This window comes from Sorex fumeus, unplaced genomic scaffold (assembly GCF_029834395.1).
Source record: "Sorex fumeus unplaced genomic scaffold, SorFum_2.1 ptg000002l, whole genome shotgun sequence".
In the NCBI taxonomy this organism is placed as follows: Eukaryota; Metazoa; Chordata; class Mammalia; order Eulipotyphla; family Soricidae; genus Sorex; species Sorex fumeus.
Window position 1 is genome coordinate 69,316,699 of NW_026606059.1, and position 17,665 is coordinate 69,334,363.

The window sequence follows — 17,665 nt, forward strand, 5'->3', positions numbered from 1 at the left end:
AGGAATAGAAAGAGCTATGCTTGGAGTATCATGCTTTGCTCAGGTTAGAGAAAGAACCTGGAGTTCTGACATCTGTTGACAATCAAGAATCAGGGATGCTGCCTCATTTGCCAAGGCATTGAAAATCAGATGGGCTGGTTACGTAATGAGATTTAGAGACGTCCTCTGGGCTAGAGCCATTACTGACTGTATTCCACGGGACATCAAAAGATAGCATGGTCACCCACCTACAAGATAGTCAGACTTCTTCATAAAGACCCTGAATGATCCGTTTCAGGCTCTTTGTGTTTGTAGAATGAGCAGATGCCATTAGGCACAGTAGCACGCGACAGGGAGGAATGGAGACATTACTGATGCCCGCTCTAGCAAATCGATGAGTAACAGTATGTCCAGTGATCAAGTGATCAAGTGATTCTTATACATTTGAACTATAGGTCTAATACTGCTTATGTAGTACAACTGGGTACTTCCATCTTGGTTACACATAATTTTAAATATTAAATATTACAGTACTGATCGCTCTACGATTATGTAATACCCTTTTTTTCCTATTACATATTTCTTAAGGCCTAGTTTTCTAATACAGGTACAGCTCTCTTTTGCATCGAATGTGATTCTGTTGGTTATGTTTGTATAGTGGTCAGTACTCTGTGTTGGAAATATGATTCTGTTATCATCACTTTCAGACTGCATGTTATTATTATTGATTTCTATTCTATTTAAATTTCAGTATGCACATTTTTATCATAATTCTTCTGTTTCACTCTTAAATTTAAATTGAAAGTGAGTCTTTTATAAGAAGAGTAAGGTTGGATGTTTTATAAAAATTCTGAGTTTTTTGTTCGGGGGCCACACTCAGCAGTGCTTAGGGCTGACACCTGCTGTATGCTCTGGAGTCACTCCGAGTGGCATCGGGGAGGATCACTACATATATGGGGATGGGCATTGAGCACAGGTGGAGAGCAGCTTTTTGTACTATCAATTTGACCCTACTTTTGATATTTGAAATTCATTCTGCTGTACTGTTATGATTGGAAAAAATCATTTCTTTTTTTGTTAAAAAGTAATTGATAAAAAAAGTATTTGATAATAAATAGGTACTGGATTACTAGCATTTTGATAATCATTTTTATTTCTTTTTGTATGGAAATTATTTTTGTGTGGAAATTGTTTATTACCTCTACAATAGCAACTGGGAATATATATGTATATATACATATATATATAAAATTTTCTTTTCTGTTATCATTTTGTGGAACCCGCAAATATATGCTTCCTGACTGCCAGATCCTGGCAGCTTAAGTTTGTCTCCTGGGGGAAGTTTAAAACCTGGGTACTGGATAAATACACAGAATCGTCCTAGGAGATATTAGTGATTTAGAATGTGACAGAGGGAGATCAGAAAGTTGTCACTCACCACACATCTTGCTCTCTGGAAAATATTCTCGTCTAGCTCACGATGTGAATTAAAGTGAGGCTGTAGCTTTAAAGATAAGCCAGTTAAACCAGTAGTACTCATTCATGGAAAGAGTAGGCAGGTTTTGTACTGTTTTATTTCATGGCTGAACCCTATGAACTTCGTCACTTGAGTCTTCATGAGACTCCTTTAAGAACTGAGTATTTTTGCAATCTTATGGTCTCATAAATGCAATCCCTATTAGCTTTCAAAGTCACATATTTTGAGGCTCTATGTCTCAGGTGGCAATCTTAAAAGCTAGGTGGCCAGAGGTGGATGTCAAGTATCTGGCTCCCTGGGGAAAATCAGAAGCTGTGTGATTCCTCCTGTTAACGTGTCCCTGTGCAAAGGCTGGAAGCCAAAGAGAGAAGAATTATGATGAAATTGAGTCTCAGTTCTTTCCAGTCCTTTATATTTACTTTAATTCACTTACTTTAATGGGCTGGAGTGATAGCACAGGGTGTAGGGCATTTGCCTTGCTCGTGGCCGACCCAGGTTCAATTCAGAGAGCCCAGCAAGCTATTGTGAGTATTTCACCTGCATGGCAAAACCTGGCAAGCTACCCGTGACGTATTTGATATGCCAAAAGCAGTAAAAAGTCTCACAATGGAGATGTTACTGGTGCCTGCTCGAGAAAATCAATGAACAATGGGAGCATAGTGCTACAGTGTTAATTCACTGGAGGTATGACCATTCATTTTTTAAATATTTATTATTTTATTTTATTTTTGAATCACCAAGAGATACACAGTCACAAGGTTGTTCATGATGGAGTTTCAGTCATATAATGTTCCATCATCCATCCCTTTAACCAGTGCAGATTTCCTACCACAAACATTCCGTTTCCTTCCCACCCACTTCCATTCCATTTTAAGGCGATTTTCTTTTCATTTTTCTGATGTGTTAATGTACGGATTTCCTTAAGGGAAGATTATTTTCTGTGTGACTATAGATTTGGTACATCCATTTGCGGAAGTTCAGTGACCTATGTCACCATCTTAAACTAAAACTTTTAATTTTCATTTTCCTAAAGATGCAGTATAAATAGTTTTATACATATGCTTCTAATCCCTTTTTTGTTAATTTGATATTTTGCTCAGAGCTTAGTTCTGACTCCGCACTCAGGGATCAACCTTGTCTTGGGGCCCATATGGGGAGCCAAGGATGGAACTCAGGTTGGTTGTATGCAAAGCAATTGCTCTACCCACTTTTATACGTTTCTCTACCCAGCCCTTATATGTGTCATTTGCATATATTTTCCTGTAATGTACATCATGGCATTTCATTCCTCTGACAGAGAATAGGGTGAGTTGCAAAATTCTGTTGTTTTTCAGAGAATGTGATTTCTTCATTTTAATAAATTTGATCTCATAAAAATTTTCTTTCAACAGTATATGACTTTGTAATGCTGAAATTTATCTGGGTGTCTTCTATCTCCTCTGTGCTCATGAGGTTATGATATTGCATTTTATATTTCGGTCTAAAACCCAAAGCTGTAGAGTCTGCATCTAAATGCATTTGTTTCATGAGATCAGTTTTTACAAGCCCTATTTGCATCATCTCTGCTTCTTCATCAAAGATCAGTTGACTATATTGATTGGAGTCTATTTCTTGACCATGTTTTGTTCCATGTTTCTATTTGCCTCTCTTCCAGCACTGTGATTTTGTTGTCTTGAGATTAGGCAACATCAGTCTTTCTAACTTTCTTTAATACTGAAATGACTACTCTGTATTTTTTGTTTTTCTACACAAAAGTTAAAACAACATTGTTAGTTTTCACAAAGTAGATTGCTGGGATTTGTTTGGAATCCCTTAAAATTATATAGAGTTGCAGAGAACCTCATAATGAGACTGGAGTGATAGTATAGCAGGGTGCTTCTTTGCATGGGAGACCGACCCTGGTTCTATCTGCAACACCTCATTTGGTTTCTCAGGACTCCACCTCCCATCCCCAAGAGCAATCCCTAAGTACAGAGCAAAATCCCTGAGTCCTGAGGACCACCAGGCTTTGCTCATAAAGGCAAATGATCCAAATAGACAAAACAACAACAACAACAACAACCAAACAGGAATAAACTGGCAAGGCTACATGTTGCTCTTGTGGCTCAATACCATCCTCCCAGCCACCAACTACCACCTCCTCCCACAATCCCTTAAAAAAAAAAGCTTTCCATTGACATTAAAATAGGCATACATTTCATTTAATCTTTCTAAAATTATAAATTTTCTTAGGGAAAGCTCCTGATATCCATTTAGTTTATTTATATCTACATTAATACTTTGGGGAAAGAAATAACCCCAATTAGTTCATCTTTGCATTCCATGTCCCTATTTGAATTTCTGTGGTAAAGTGATACTACTTGAATATCAGAAATTTGAGAAAATGTTGTGAGATTTTATCACAAGAAATACTGATATTATGCTTATCAGAAAATATTGGAGTTGGTCTTTCCCTTTTCTTCATGTTACCTTTTTCTTAAAAACTCAATTTTTCAAAACCTCTCATAAATAATATATATTAATAAAGTGGATGAGTATATGCAACTTTCTGACCACTCATATTGTGAAATTGTTTTTTAAGTTGTGTTAACATTTAAAGATCCCATTTTACTCTGATTTATTTTACCTTGTAAATATGTAATTGTTTCTGGATGCATATTCGATTTTTCTTTACCTTGTAGTTTAAAAATTATGTCATAATATGCCTGTGTTTTTTTATTTATTGATCCTACTTGAAATTTAATGAAGTTTTTTGCTCTATAAAATTAGGTTTTATTCTTGTTATTTTTTTCTAGTAAATTTTATTTTGTTTTGGGGCCATACTTGCCAATGCATATGGGTTACTCCTGAATCTGTGTTCAAGAATTCCGGTAGTTATCAGGGCTATATGGGATTCCAGGGATTGAACCCAGGTCTGCTGTGTGCAAGGCAAGAGCCTTATGTGCTGTACTATCAATCTAGCCCCTTAATTATTTTTTTTCAAACTTACCATTTTATGCCCTTTCTGTCATACTAATAGGGTGTGCTTTGAAAAAAAATAATTTGAATAAATTCTGAATTTGTATCATATTTAGCAACCTAATTCAACAAAAAGTTTCATGATTATTAAATCTGAGAGCATATTTTGCACACATACTTAAATAATTGACAGTCTACCTACATATGCAATCTAGAAAACATTTTGTGCTATAATTAAGTTAGCCTAAGTGCTTTATTTAAAAATCAGATATTGATTCTCCTCTTCAAGCTTTTTCTTACAGCAAATACATCTCATTAACCTCTTTTCCCCCTTTGTTATTTGCATATGTATTTGGTCCTATTAAATTCTTTTCCCTTTCCTATGTATAAACTTCACTTGCTGTTTGGGTTTAACCCTGGAGATCCTTAAGTGATAGTCTCATGGGAAATGAAAGGGGAATCTCTGAACTTACATTTGGTGGAATGCCAACCAAGAAGCTCATCGAATTCCTTTCATATTCATAGATAAAATGTTTTATATTTTAGACTTCTCATTTGCAGATGTTGCTGCTGTCCTTCTCACGTCACAGTGTTAGAATTCGAGCTCAGAATACAAGCTGTTCCCAGCAACAATTTTTGTGACTAGGGCATAAAGCATTTCTAGACCTTAGGAGAATCCTGATGTCTTGCACAGACAAGCTTAAAGATCAGCATTGACCTTTTCCAGGCCATGCTGTATCTCTAAAAATCCATCTTTTTTATGAACATTATACATTTTTTTCCTTTTTACTTCTGGTGCTCACTTCAAAGGGAAGACTGCCTTTTGTCAGTTATCATTTCAGCATCTTGCTGAGTCTCTGGTCTCTGTGCTCCTTCCTGGTGCCATGTTGTTGCCAATCCTTCAGTCATAGATCTTAGGGGACCTGGTTGCTGATCAAATTGAAGTTGAGCAAAGAGGGCAGCAGGGATCTCCTGAGATGTAAACACATTTGAGGAGCCGGGAAGAATTTCTAATGTTGTCTACGAAGACAAGAGGAAGAATATCATTACAATGAAAAGACTGGCACTAACATGATTTTAAATGACATAGTCTGTGTAAAAGTCACTAAAAGGGTGTATTTTTGTTATCATTTCTAAAAGATATGCGAGAAGGAATCAGAAATGGAGGACATTTTTCCTCAAAATCTCAAGTTTAGTTTCAACCTAGTTGTGATTGGTTGTCATCGGAAGTCATTTTGAAAAAGAGAGATGGTTTGGAATCGGAAAATAGAGTTGAAATGAAGATTAAGACAGCGCTGTTATAGTTCGGACAGAGTAGCTGAGAATGGGATAGAGAATCTGTTACTGAGTCCAATATTCATGTAACTCTTCGGTTACCCATCTATGAATCAGAGCTGCCACATGAATAACACAAGACAAGCAGGTGAGTGGAAGGGGATGGTGTCACTTCTGAGAAGAGTCAAATTTCTCGGCTGACACTCTCCAAAACTTCCTTCCTATTGTTCTCCCTGTACTCTATTATTTTCCCTGCTTTATTTCAATACATAATTGTTCACGATGATTTGATACAGGCATTCAGTATTCCACTATCAGTCCCACCATCACTGTCACCTTCCTTCCATCACTGTCCCATTCTCCCAAGCTCTCCTCAAGCATGCTTCTGCAGTAGGCCCACAATAATTTAATTTTTTGTTTTTTGTTTTTTTTTAAATTTTTTAAAATTTATTTTTATTTTTATTTTTTTATTAAAATATTTTTTAATAGTGAGGCATCATGAGGTACAGGTGCAGACTTACACATTTTTGTGCTTGGGTTTCAATTATACAATGATCAAATACCCATCCCTCCACCAGTGCCCATTTCCCACCACCACGGATCCCAGTATCCCTCCCACCCCCCATCCCCCCCCATCCCACCCTGCCTCTGTGGCAGGGCATTCCCTTTTGTTCTCTCTCGCTTATTGGGTGTTGTGGTTTGCAAAAGAGGCAATGGGTGACAATCATGTTTTGTCTATAGTCTACTTTCTGCATGCTTCTCCCATCCTGAGAGGATCCTCCCAACACCTTTATTTGGTAGTCCCTTCTTTATCTGAGCTCCCTTTTCCCCTACTATGTGCGGTTGGCCTCCAAGTCATGGAGTAAAATTCCTGGTACTAATCTCAGCCATTCTTGGGTGTTAGTCTCCTGTTTTGTTACTTTATGTTCCCCAGATGAATGCAATCTTTATATGTCTATTCCTTTCTTTCTGAGTAATTTCAATTAACATAAAACTTTCCATGTAGTACCACTTGTAAGTAAATTTTATGACTTTGTCTTTTCTAACAGCTACATAGTACTCCATTGTGTAAATGTACCAAAGTTTCTTTAACCAGTCATCTGTTCTCGGGCACTCAGATTTTTTCCAGATTCTGGCTATTGTAAAGAGTGTTGCAATGAACAGACAATTGCAGATGTCACTTCGACTATCGTTTTTTGCCTCTTTGGGATATATTTCCAGCACAATAATTATTTTATATTGCTTGTTACCACTAAATGGCTAACAAAATGATAAATATTTCAGTGAAAGAAAATGCATGAAAATTGTAATATTTCACCACTGGGACATTAAGATCCTGTCTGAGGGTTGACCCAGATTTTGTGGCTAGTTGAGCCTTCTGTGTTAATGTTTTTATTTAGCTGTTGTTGCTAGTTGAGCCTTCTGTGTCAATGTTTTTGTTTGTCTTTTGTTGCTAGTTGAGCTCCTGTGTTAATATTTTTGTTAATCGAGCTTAGCTGGCTTTTCTGTTACATGTCTGTCCAACCTGCTGTGCTCCTACTGGCACATTAGTGTTGTAGAATTTGGAGATGTGATTCGGCAGAGAATGCTGGAAGCCCTGGTGGTCACACCCATTTCCTAGTCTTTTGGTTGATTGAAGTCCTAAGTTCCCAATTTACTACTAGCCTGACTCTCAGTACCAGTGGCAGGACGCATGTCTGTTTGTATCTAGCTTGAGGAGTGAGGTGGTTGGTATTCCCATAAGTCCTCTCTGTTTCATACAGAGGTGCTCACAGTGGGGCTGGGAAAGGGAACAGTTCATCCTGAATGTCAGGAAAGAGTTGATTCAAAGAGGAGAAGCAGAGTGTGATGATCAGAATGTAAAATAATAACAGGCACGTGTGCTTCTCCACTTTCCCTCAGGCCCTGGCACTGCTTCCTGCATTGGCCACTCCCATTTCTATACTGAACATTTTTTTTCTTTCTGCCCTCTTCTATGTTTTCTGATTATTATGTTTTATTTGGGAGCCACACCCAGCTATGCCCGGGCCTTACTACTGTCTCTGTGCTCAGGGATGACTCCTGTTTGGGTTCAACAGTATCGGTTGCTAGGTGGGCTGGAAGCTGTGTTTTATCCTCTGTACTGTTTCTCTGGCCCTTTCTGGTCTCTTCAAATCCTTTGCATGTTCCTGCTGGTGATAACCTGTTATATGTCGCCACTCTTGTGAGCACCACTTCGTCCTTCCTGCTCAGTGACTTACTTCAGGGACCACATTTGCTTTAGCTCTCTCTTTCTTGAGCATTCTCCTCCTCCAGTGCCATTTTCCTTTCTTTTCACTGTAACAAATTATAAGCCAAATGCGTAAGATTTTCTGAATTCTAAATAATTTTGAACTTTTATTTTCCAGCATCTCATGTAATTTTTTTAATTTCAGCTATTTAAACAAACATATTACAAAAATGTTTAAAATGTCATTAGTATAGAAAGAAGCCATACTTCCCAGGATAAAATTTTCTTAATGTGTTGATTTAAAATTTCATCAAAAAGTATTTTAGCATGAAACAAGGAGAAGAATCTAATCAGCTAATGGGTTCCTTTTATCATATGACTTGAAAAACACTAATAAATATTTTGTACTATTATTTTTTCATGTTTTTTCTGTATCATTTTAATAGTTTATGGGGAGTATTTGCTTTTCATGTTAATGATATACATTTATATATTTCTAAATACTGGTAAACAAATGCTACATTAATAAAAATGACATTTACTGATTTTAGGGGTCCAATTTCACATCTCTTTAAAACATGTATTATCATACAAAATGATGCACATCAGTGACAATATCCCTCTACCACAGTTCTTTAAACCCCATCTTCTCTTCCATTTCTGTGGTGACCTCAGTTTAGTCATCTAAATTTACAAACTCGTGGGTTTTTTTTCTTGTTCCCTGTTTTGCTTTTCTGTATTCACACATGTACATGAGACCACCCCATTCTTGTCTTTTTCCTTTTAACTTATTTTAGCATGAATCTCTCCAATTACATACATGTTGGCACAGATGTTGAGATTTTAACTTTTCTTAAAGTGCAATAGTAGTCTGTTGTGTAGAAAGACTTTTTATTTACTCATCAGTTGTTTCCAGCTGTTTGAACAAAAGTGGACATATATCTTTAAAATTAGATTTTTTTCACCTTCTCCAGATGGAATCTCGGTGACCATGAGCTACTAAAGCATGGCTCTGGCATGCGGGTACCAGGACTATTTCCTGAACCACAATGGGGCCACCCCAGTTTGTAGGCAACCTCTGATTGCAGAAGTCACGCCCACAACCCACCCCCAGCGCCATCTTACCGCACACAGCAGTGAAGAAAACTGGCTGGAGGGCTCCACAACTCCCAGAGAATTCTCCGGGCCCCATACAGGCCAATATCCCCGGGAGGTCCCAGATGGGGTAGGTGCTGTCTCCCTGCTTTCTCCAGATGGAATCCCGGTGACCAGGAGCTTCTACAAGCATGGCTCTGGCATGCGGGTACCAAGACTATTTTCCAAACTGTGCAGCTGCTTACATGACTCCACAATATTTCCTGATATGCAAAGTGATTAGTGGAAAGTAATGATTTAGCGTTTGTTCCTGAAAAACAGGCTTGAATGGTGGTGGGAAAATCTGAGCAAAATATAATGCCCAACCGAAATGCATCTGGACTGTGTATTTAGCTATGGTGCTGTGCCACCCTGGGAGGGGAAGTGTGTCTGTCCCTCCACCTGTCCCCCTTTGTGGCAGCAACATGGTGGCATTTTTTAGAGCCTAATGAACAGCCAGGTATGAGACTGCATTGACTAGCCACGTGGGGCTACATGGGATAGGGGGTGGAAGTGGCCCTGCTCCCCGCCATGACAATGCTCTGGGTTGCCACCCTCAAATGCCTCCTCCAGCCTCTGACCGACCATGACCCCAGAGGCACACATACCAATCTCGGAACCCAGGGGCTTCTGGCAGTAATCCCTCTTGGTTTATTACTAAAATATCAGAAATCCAAATTTGCGTGGCTGCTGTTGTGGCCACACAACATCATTGGCTCTTCATAATCAGCAATAGAAAATTATCTAATGATGTCTTTGCGGCAGGTCTGAATGTTGGGGAAAATTTCATATAATAATGCTGGGTCTTTTGTCATAATATTGAATATGACCAACAGAGAGAGAGAGAGAGAGAGAGAGAGAGAGAGAGAGAGAGACTAAAGTGGAAATATGCCACACAGGTGGAGGGCAGGTGGGAGGGGGGGTATGCTGGGGTTCTTGGTGGTGGAAAATGCGGTGGTGGAGTGGTGAAGGGATGGGTATTTGATCATTGTATGACCTACCGAGACTTGAACTGAAATGCTTTGACTATTCTCATGGTGATTTAATAAAAAAATAAAAAAAATTAGATTTGTTTTTTGTTATATGTTGCACCTGTGTGGGTTTTCTTTGGATTGATACCCAGGAATGAAGTTTCTGAATCACAAATTCATATTTCATTTCATAGCTCATTGTACAATTCTTCCAATAGTAAGTGAGGGTATATTTTATCCATTTCACTCCCAGCACTTGATTTTCATTTTTTACCAAAAGCTATTCTCACAGGTGTGAAAAGATATCATTAGTGTTTTGATTTCTCACTGCCCTGATATACAGTGATGGTTAGAAGCCTTCCCTTTTTTTCCCTTTCTTGTTGCCATCATAGACCCTTCACAGTAATCTGCCTGTTCTATTCTTCTCCCTACTTTCAGATTGCTTGTTACCTTCTTTTGTTGAGTTTGTGAAATTCTTATATATCTTTGAAATTAGCATTTTGTTTAATGTATGGTGTTTGGAATATTTTTATCCACTGGGGAAGATGTTTTTATTTTAAAGTTAGTGTCTCTTACTGTGCAGAAGCTTACTCATTTGAAATAAGTTCTATTTGCCCACTTTGCTTTTATTTCCATTGCCACTGGAGTTTAGAGCTTTAATACATTACTGAAACACAACATGTTTCTCCTTCCCTTCCTCTCCCTATTTTTCCCTTGTCCTCACTCTGTTCAGGGATCACACCTGGCTACACTTGAAGGATCATAATCAATGTCAGCAATTAAATCATAAATAGCCATATACAAGGCAGTGTGTTAAACTCAGTACTGTTTCTCCAGTCCATGGAATGTTTTATCTATGTGAGGTTTTTTTTTTTTAAATGTATTTCTCTCTTTGCTTCTAGCATCCAAGTTAGACCTAATGATCTTTAGTTCAGATTAACTTTGTGTTCCATGTAACATAGTGATCTGGTTTCAACATTTTTTATCTGGCTATGTAGTTTTCCGAACATTTATTTAAAAGAATTTGTCACTTCTTTACTATTGGAACTTTTTCATGATTAAACTTATCATAGGTATGAGGATTCAATTTTAGTCTCCTGATTCTATTCCATAAATCTACTTGTCTAATTGGGTTCAGGTACCGTAAATTTCTTTTTAAAATTTCTTCAGTTTTGCAATATAATTTGAAGAGAGGAAGTAGATTGCCCCTCTTCTTTTGTCTCCAAATTATCTCAGTTATTTGGTAATTATCTTGGTTATCTTGGTAATTATCTTCTGTAGCTTCTTTACAGGCACTATACAGGCCACCTAATGAGCACTATAATCTAAAAATTTTGTGTGTGCAAGGCTTCTATATTTTTAGTTACTTCATCTTCAGCTCTCTTATTTATGTTGGCACATTTTTTAAAATCACACTTTCTTTGTCTATAAGTTCTTTTGTATTGATTTCTTCATTTTAATAGCTTTCATAAAGACTCTTGGTTGTACGTCGTCTTCAGGTAGCAAGCATAATTCTGTTACTTATTAAAGTTCTGCTCAATGTTTTGATCTATTTTTGAGGGTGACTGTCTCTGGCAGCACAATACATTTAGTGCTCCAAAATGGCTCTTGCAAGGGCAGAGCCTGTATTTGTACAGGTCTTGCTAAATGGGGTTTATAGTAGCCAGGTACTGTACCTGGCTACTGTAACAAGCACAAGCTGTCAGTAAGGTTGAGTGGGTCTGAAACAGATGAAAAACTTTCAGCTTATGGCTTTCCCCACCTCTCCTTTCATAGGTGACATATTTTCAATCTAGTTTTCAGTTTTTGCAAATTGCTTTTTAATGATTTGGTATGTATTGTTTTTAATCATTTTATTTTCTAAACCAATCTTTTGTTTTCTATAGAATCTCATAGGTTTTTCTATTTTTCTTATATTGCTTTATACAAGTATGCCATTTTATAGTGGGAGAAGTATTTATAAATATTATTATGTAATTTTATATTTTATCATTCTTATGCTTGTCACCTGTTGTTGGAATTGTTCTTTTTTTGGGTGGGGGGAGGCAGTAAACAAACAATGCTAAAGGCTCACTGACTCTGTACTGATGATAACTCCTGGTGGTGCTCAGGGAACCATGTGGGATGCGGAAATTTAACCTGGGTTGGCCACATTCAAGGCAAACTTCCTACCTGATATACTATCACTCTGGCACCTATTGTTTCATTTCTATTCATCATTATCCTCCTTGAATTTTGCAACTTTGTTGAATTATCTTTTAAACAGTTTGGACTAAAGTCTCTGTAGGTCTTTTTATTTTTTTCTCATGTTGTTTTATAACAGTTTGTCATCTTATTAGAGATAACTATAAATAACTTATATTTAAGTTGCACCTGAAATATTAAATTGTATTTATCGTATTGTCACTTGTATTACTGTGAAATATAATAAATAGATTTAATTTTATTTAATGATTATTTTATTGTATGACTTTGAATGAATTTTCTGCCCTCCTTATTGTTCAAATATGTTCCATTTTCTACTTAGTGTTTTCATTATTTTTGTTTGTAAGATTTTAATCAATTATAAATTTATTTGGGGCAATGGTATGCTTTATAAAGAATTTTCATTTTCATTGTTACACAATTGCCCCACTCAGGTTAATTGAATTGTATATCATTTAACCAAAGAAGAAATCCCTAAGGTTTTTATATTAACTACTTATTAAAATAATAAACCATCATATAATTTAATTGGAACTAAAGATGACTTAATTTAGCTTACAGTTTAGAGAGCAATTTTGTAGCATGGGAAAATAATTAAATTTTACTGATTTAAATTAATTATTAAAAAGTGGAAAATAAAGCAATTTTCAGTATAAACGAAAATGTTTGATAATTATACTTTCTCATTTCTGAATTCCATAACTACTAGAATAAATTTTATTAAGATTTGACAATGAATTAGGTTGGATTCGAAAATGATTTAAAAGCACTACTTTGGATAATACTTTTAAACTGTAGATTATATAAGATTAAATTCTTATTTTTTATTTTGCTTATTCAGAGAGCTATTTCTAAGAATTTATATGTTCAATATTAAGTTTAGTATCTGGGGCAATAACTCCTTACTAACTGCTAACATTGTGAATTGTAATTTATTTGAACTTCACTTGAACACTTTAAATTTTTATTTGATGCATCATTATTTACAATAGTGTCATTAATAATCTTCCATGCATACAACATTCCAACACCAGATTTTCCACCAGAAAGTCTCTTTCCCTTCTTCATTATTTCAGTGTCTGCCCACCTAATCCTCTCATATTCCACAGTGGTATATAAAATATGAGAACTGGTTTCCAAAATTGAGTTTACCACAAGCCTAACACTTTTTATGTCAAGAGTGACTTCCAAATATTTTTTTAGAGTTCATGAATAGCAGTGGTTATTTCAGAATAAAAAAATTTTAAGAATCATGGTAGAGTTATATAGAACTCAGCCCTAAGTAAGATATATTTAGTTTCATTATTACAGAAGATGATTTCATTAAGCTGTATTTAGTGTGCATTATATATCTCATTGTTTATTATTCTGATTATATGGTAATTTTACTATATCTCCTACTGACATTTATTTAATGCAATGCCAATCACTTGCCCAAATTCTACAGTGCCATCTGCATCTAATTTGAAGCCATGGCCTCAGTCATAATATCATAAATGTCAGTGTTTATGGTAGTAGATAATAATAAAAAAGAGTAATGGTAAAACTTAATTTTGAGGTGTACTTGCAACCTAGATAACTGACTCACTGAATTAAAGCAAAACATTTATTAACATGAAGTTATGCTTTGGTTCCTTAAAAAGGCAGTGTCATATTTTATCTTCATTTTTATGAAAAATAAAAATGAATAAGGAAGATTTTCTAAAAGTATAAATCAATAATTACAAGTTTCTCAAGTTAAAAATATTTCATTGTAGAAGTTATTTTATACAGAATTATTAGGACTAAAATATATAAAATTATCATAATACCCAGATGTTTTCCTCTGAGTTTCATACCCAAAAATGTTGAAAGTAAGGCCTCAAATAAATAGACGCACACCACTCTTTATTCTAGCACTTTAGAAAGTAGCTATGTAGTAGAAATAACCTGGAGTCTATCACAGAATATTTTAAATATTTCTTTATTGACTTCATAGCACAGCCTGTGAATTTAATGATTTTTCATGGTATGTCTGTATGCAACATGAAGACAAATATTATGTTTGTTTTTGTTTTCAAGATTGTCATTTTTTCTGGCATTCCTGTGGATGCCAGAGAGAACTATCCTGGGTACGCCTCAGGTATGGCAATCTTCCTACATGCTGTGCATTCATTCCAGCCCCAACATACAATCTTTTCTGTTGTCTGCTTCATAACACATAGTACATAGTTATAATGATAAATATAATAAAATATTTATAAATACACAGGTATAAATAAAACAAGGGTTAGAAATTGGCACTAATCTTGATAATTCACTGAGCAATGTATGTTTTCAACCTATCATACTGGAAGAACTTGATTATTCCTGTAAGGAGAAAAGTAAAAACTCAGACATTAAAAAATTGCCTCAAAATTGGTCTCATCTATGCATGGGACTAATATTACATTACCTGTAGAAAAAAAAAGTTTAAAATTCTGCGTCTTGAAGATTGCAAATATTTTCTAGGTAAGATAAAAATCTATGAATAATCAAAACAATTTTTTAAAATGGCCTTATTAAAATAAAAATCCTTTTGAAATTCTCTAATATCAAGCTGAAAAATAAAATGTCATGTTTTACATTTTAAATACATCTATTTATAATAGAAATAATCTCAGTAATAAGGTAGTTATTAATAGCCTATTAATATGCACAGATAGTTCAAAAATATATTTAATAAGTACTTAAAAAACCATAAACCTTCTGAGGCTAGAGTGACAGCCTGTAGGGTAATTGCCTTGCATGAATCCGACCTGGTTTGAGCCTTGGAAATCCGTATAGATCTCTGAGCACTGCCAGGAGTGATCCATGAGCACAGAGTCAGGACTAGGCTCTGAGTAACACTGACTATGTCCCAACAACAAAACAAATACAGGTAAAGGTAAAAAAGGTAAAGGTAAAGGCCCTCCCGTTGATCGTCGATTTGCTCGAGCGGGCCCAGTAACGTCTCCATTGGAGACTTTGTTGTTACTGTGTCTGGCATATCAAATACTCCCGGTAGCTTGCCGGGCTCTCCGAGAGGGGTGGAGGAATTGAACTCGGGTCGGCCATGTTGGCTGCCTGTAAGGCGAACGCCCTACCGCTGTGCTATCGCTCCAGCCCTTTTACTAGTTCATTGAAATAAGATGAATAAACTCTAGGATTGGTATGGAAATAGTCCAGTGAATGCTAATATACTGTTATTGCAAATGTAAAGATGTGTGACTTGGACATCTAGTCATTTAAGTTTAATAGTTGACCTTTAAGATGATCCAGCTATTCTACTTCTAAGTATTCCCTAGAGAGATGTAAACATCCAAATTACAAGGTGAATTTGATTCAGTGGACAACAGAACATGTTTATCTGTTTATACCTATTAAAAATAGTTTGATGAGCACATTCATACCACCATTTAGCCCTCCTCCTACTTCTGTTCACAGTGAAATTTCTTAAAAGAGGTGGTGTCATTCAACCCCAACTATAACCTCAATTTTTCATCAGTCTCTTTACATTACTTTCTCTCAATATTCAATGCTAACTGAGCCATTCAAGGGAATTTATTAATAGTTAATATTTATTGCAACCTCAATGTCAATGACCAATTTTTCAGATTCATCTTAATATAATAGTTGGCATTTTTTTACACAAATGACACTTTTTTAAAGTAAATGAAAGTCTGTTCTCTAAAAACTCATTTAAAATCACCAGTTTGTTTTTCCTACTTTGGTTACAAGTTTGCCATTTTCATTGCTGATTTTTTAAAATAATTTGACGTGTGTGTGTACCACAGATACATCTCTTTGTTTTTGTGTTTGTATGCCACAGTTACATTGCTGTGTTTTTTCATACTGCACTTTGATATTGGGTTGGAGCGATAGCACAGCGGGTAGGGTGTTTGCTTTGCACTCGGCTGACCTGGTCTGCCCAGGTTGGATTCCTCCGCCCCTCTCAGAGAGCCTGACAAGCTACCGAGAGTATCTTGTCCTCACGGCAAAGTCTGGAAAACTACCTGCCAAACACAGTAACAACAAGTCTCACAATGGAGACGTTATGGGCCCGCTCGAGCAAAGCGATGAACAATAGGACAGTGCAGTGCTAGTACTAGACTTTGATGTTACATACCATTTATAATTAGAACAAACTTAACTATCTTTGACATGAATCTGTTTTTAGGGCTAGAGCATGTACCCAATTGCCTGCTCATAAAAGCTTTTATTTAAAGGTTAAAAGTGCATCTTGAATGATGAACAAAATTATTCTGTTAATCCTTAATCTGTCTCCAAATTCATCTATAACCTACTGACTGCCTCTTTAGCATGGAGTGTTGAAGCATTCTGTGGCAATTCTGCCATGACATATCAACCATCTGAGAACAAAAACCTGTTTCCAAAGGCTCCCTTACCAAGGTACCATGCTTCTATGGTAGAAGGTAAAGGTAAAAAGGTAAAGGCCCTCCCGTTGATCGTCGATTTGCTCGAGCGGGCCCAGTAACGTCTCCATTGGAGGCTTTGTTGTTACTGTGTCTGGCATATCGAATACTCTCGGTAGCTTGCCGGGCTCTCCGAGAGGGGCGGAGGAATCAAACTTGGGACCACTAAAACATATTATGTAAAATAACCTTTTTAAAGTTTTTAAAAGATAGCTATTGTAACCTACTAAATATTTGTTATTTTTCTCTTCAAAAAAATGATGGTCATTTGAATAATTTACAAACAGCCCAATACAATGATTATATTTTCTTGATGTTTCAATTTATTATAAAACTATAATTTGTTCTTACCTTTGATTAACTTTTTTTTATATCATTCTCCAAGTTTTCTTCTGATAGCCTAAGGAATTAATTTTTTTCCTGTTTAGTCTCTTCAGATAGGTCCTCACTCACTTTATGAGCATATATACATCTGTAGCACTGTCCTCCCGTTGTTCATCGATTTGCTTGAGCGGGCACCAGTAACATCTCACAACAAATTGTGAGACTTATTGTTTTTGACATATTGAATAAATCATGGGAAGCTTGCCAGACTTTGCTGTGCAGGTGAGATACTCTTGGTAGCTTGCTGGGCTCTCCGAGAGGGGGCGGAGGAATCAAACCTGGGTCGGCCAGGTTGGCCGTATGCAAGGCGAACGCCTTACGCTGTGCTATTGCTCTGGCCCATATATACATCTACTGGAAGTTATTTTATAAACCATCTGTGCCACTTTTTAGAGTCACTTGTCATGAAACATGTCAACTGGAAGCTTTTTTTTTCTTTTTTGGGGGCCATATTTGGTAGTGCTTAGGGCTGACTTCTGGCTCTGTGCTCAGGAATCATTCCTAAAGGGCTGGTGGGGGCAAGGTCCTATGAGTTTCTGGGGATCAGTGTAGGGGATCAAACCCATGTGGGCTGCATGCAAGACAAAAGCTCTGCTCTTTGTACTATGTCTTAATCCGTGAAAGCTAGAAACACTAGTGT